This window comes from Orcinus orca, chromosome 11 (genome assembly GCF_937001465.1).
Source record: "Orcinus orca chromosome 11, mOrcOrc1.1, whole genome shotgun sequence".
NCBI lineage: Eukaryota > Metazoa > Chordata > Mammalia > Artiodactyla > Delphinidae > Orcinus > Orcinus orca.
The window spans coordinates 18,753,478-18,757,340 of record NC_064569.1 but is presented as its reverse complement, the minus strand read 5'-3'; the positions used below and the strand labels follow the sequence as shown (position 1 = coordinate 18,757,340).

The following is a 3,863-nucleotide window of genomic DNA, read 5'->3' as shown; positions in this document are numbered from 1 at the left end:
ACATAAAACATGAAATGATATTGACCTGTTAAATGGTAGGAAGACATACCTGGCCTGGGGCAATGACTAGACTCTGAACACAAGCACTCTCTCCACAAGGATGACAGCACCCGAACGACAAGACTTGCTCCGCAAATTACATGCAAGTTGGAAAAAGTAAAAAAAAGAAAAAAAAGAAAAAGAAAGGAGTCACCGGTGATTTTTAAAGGTAGAGAATAAGAGGATCCCACGACTTAATTCATAACATTTAAGTTATTCTCTAATTGCTTTCTATTCTTAAATTTCCTCCAGCCTTTTGATATTTAGATTACCTTTTACTTAGATTATCTTTTATTATCCTGTAATAGAACATGTCTGATTCTTTGACTTATCTCTCAAGTAAAAACTGGAACTTGAAAGTCAGAGTAACCGGATGATGCTTTTAAAAAGCAATGCCATCAAAAGCATTTGAAATTAGTCCCATTTACTTTAAATATAGGATTTTTACAAATGGATCTTAATAAACAATCTGAAGGTAATAGATATGTTAAACTGCAGAGTGCTAGTCATCATCATTGACTCTCCACACAGAGACCCTTTACCAATTCAAATGCCTTTCTCAGACGCTTGCAACGCCTCTCACGATGAGTTACTATATTAATTACTTTACTCTTACCCCCAATTTTTCTGAATATATATTAGTTTCCAAGTACTCTGCCAGGAAGTGAGGACAGGAGGATAGGAAGTGCCTAACCCATCTTCAACGATCATAAGTTTTTCTTTTTGTGTGTGATTCTTAAGCATTTATTGCCCTGATGGTGCAGGGTGTTCACTGGGCAGCTTGGCTGCAGCCCCCCTCCTCCCTTCCCCCCCACGTGCTTTTACCCAGGTGTGTAAAGGGGACCCTTTTATTGCAAAGAGATTTTCAGTCTCTCAGGGAATAGAACCAGGGGCTTTTCTCCGGCCTCAGTCTCGGGCACTGGCTTTCAGAGAGAGTTTGTACTTCCCTGTCATCTCCTTGGGCAACGGCACGAGGCCCGGGCAGGGCACCTGCCCCTTCATCTCACAGATGCACTCCCACTTTCAGGGCCCAGAGTGGGCTGGGTGAGAAAGCTGACTTTTCTCCTGTTCCTCTATCCTGAGGGTTTCCTCATTCTTCCCCAGAATCTTTTTGATGTGCTCCACGATCTGCTTATTGCTCTTGGTCTCCACGCCCACGAGGACTTGCTCCCCAGAATCCCAGTAGAACCGCAGGAAGGGTGTCAGCGTCATGTGCTTAAACATCATGATCTGCACCCAGGGGTCCTTGTACTGGATCAGAGGTATGTTGAAAACCACGAATTCCCTGGCGCCTTCGCCCAGCTCCCCGTGCGTGTTGTAGTTCACCGTCATGACCTTCACGAGTCCTTGAACACCACGTCTCCCTGGCGCTGCGGGGTGCAGCGGATCGGGAAGCGGCCCGTCACAGGCACGGGTGCGACGGAGGGGCCGGACCCCCTGCCGCGAGCCCAGCAGAGCGAAGAGACGAGCGCAGCCGATGCCTCCAGGGCGGCCCTCGCGCAGCTTCTCCAATGATCATAATTTTTAAATGAGATTTTTCTGAAATGAAAATACTTGAAGGCAAGAAACATGTCATATATATACATCTGTATATCCGCAATAGCTATGAGTACTAGCAAGTTACCTAATTTCTCTGGATCTCATGTTGATTTTTCAGAGGGTTATCTTGGGAATTAAATGAGTTAGTGTATCTAAAACTTACATATTATACAGGCATACCTCGTTTTACTGTGCTTCGCTTTACCGTGCCTCACAGATATTGCGTATTTTACAAATTGAAGGTTTGTGACACCCCCGAGTCGAGCAAGTCTACCGGCGCCATTTTTACTAAAGCATTTGCTCACTTTATGTCTTTGCGTCGCATTGTGGTAATTCTCTCAGTATTTCAACTTTTTCATTTTTATTATATTTGTTATGGTGATCTGTGGTCAATTACCTTTGATGTTACTACCGTGACTCACTGAAGGCTCAGATGATGGGCAGCATTTTTTAGTAGTAAAGTATTTTTTAATTAAGGTGTATGTACATTGTTTTTTAAGACATAATGCTATTGCATAATTAATAGACTACAGTATAGTGTAAATGTAACTTATGTATGCACTGGGAAACCAAAAAAAATGTGTGACGTGCTTTATTGTCATGGGTATGAAACAGAACCCACAATATCTTTGAGGTATGCCTGTATTTATTGTGCAGAGTAGATGTTCTATTGAGGTTTAGTGAAATGAATGACTAATTTAATTGGGCCCTCTCTGCAGTTTCTAGATTGAGAATTAACTTCTCACTTACCAAACGAACTTATTTTTTAATTAAAGGCTACTTGCTAATATCACATTTCATTGACACTGAAATGCAGATATGTTGCTGTCATTACAGAAGTTGACTTGGCTTCAAAGCAGTTCTGTTGTCTTCATGAAATTGTACTTTGTGACTTTCTCTCTGCATGTCACTTCTAAACTCCAGCAAGAAAATAATGATGGGCAACATAACAATAAAAGCGACTGTCTCTTCTATTCCTTATCTTCTCTTCTAGAATCCTCCTTGCAACAGGGATTCAATGCCATATGGAGGTACGCTTCCGTGCTGTCAGGATGTGGACCTGTGGTGCGGTACAAAACTCCCTTTTCCTCATTAAAGGCATGCAAAAGTCTAAAAATAAATCTTCTGCTCGTTCATCCTTCACTTTTTAGCAAACCTCTGGGGACAACTGCCAGCCAGGCAGTTCAGGGGAGGAAAGTGAAGCTGAAGTATTCAGAGGGCGAAGCAGGGAGGCAGAGACTCATGATACAGGATTGGAATTAAAGCCAGCGGGAGGTCAAGAACTTGCTAGTAAGATGTTGCCCATCATGTTTTACATTAAGTTAGTCCTGGAGGACCTTCGTCCCCTAAACTCTAAGAGGGAAAAGATAGCTGGTGAGTCAACTGGGCTGTTGCTGTTGTATAAGGACTTAGAATTACAGCAAAAGCAATAGGCTGGAAGAGGTGAAGACTGGCATTCTTGCTCGTCCTCAAGGCCCAGCATCTGTGCAAAAACTGTGACTCCTTGCAAAGGTGGTCTTCTTTATTGTTCTGATTTTATAGCCCCTGAAACTCTTGTCCCCCAAATAGCCCCTCACTTGTTTTGCCATCATGCCTAAAATCTCCATGCTACTTATCCTCTTATTGTAATGGACAGGTTATCTGGGAAGAACATCAGGTAAAATCGTTTCCAGCCACTCAAATTTTAAATCCAGTTAATTTTATCAGTTTAGTTTTGTTTTCCAGTAAAACTCTAAGGGATTTAGACATGAAGTGGGCAACTTTCAAAAGGGGACACTCTCCTTGAGGAAGGTAAGAGCAAGATCTTGATCACTAGACTGCCCAGGAAGAGTCCTCTGATAGTACTGGTACTCCAGTAGGGCTAACAGGGAAGTGTGCACACAGAAAGTGATGGAGGGTGCTGAAGACCACCTTCACCTCAGTAAAGTGCCCAGAGGCTTCCTCTACTCTCTTTCCTTACTCCCTGGTGGCCCAGTATCATTTCAGGACTAAGGCTTAGAGCATTTAATAGACAGCAAATAAATTGTGGAATTCTTAAGAGATGGCTCATCTTTGTTCCTACCCAGATAAAAAGATTGAATTCCAGAACAGTAATATTGGATATCTATCTCTTAAAATGATATTCAGTTAAGAATATCTTTTGCTTTCCCCCCAGTTGTGTTCCATACAACCTACGGAATATTCTAAAAAAAAAAAGATGATGACCCTATCTTCAACTTAAACCCTCAGATTCTTGAAATTCTCAGCACTGTTTTATTCATTTTCTTTATTTTGGATTCTTAGAA

The 3,863-nt window shown here is 42.0% G+C and overlaps 1 pseudogene; it reads right to left on the bottom strand.

Annotated features, from left to right (window-relative positions):
* Positions 1–945: 945 nt before the first annotated feature.
* On the bottom strand, positions 946–1,610 carry LOC101276177 (28S ribosomal protein S25, mitochondrial-like; annotated as a pseudogene).
* Between the last annotated feature and the right edge of the window lie 2,253 nt (positions 1,611–3,863).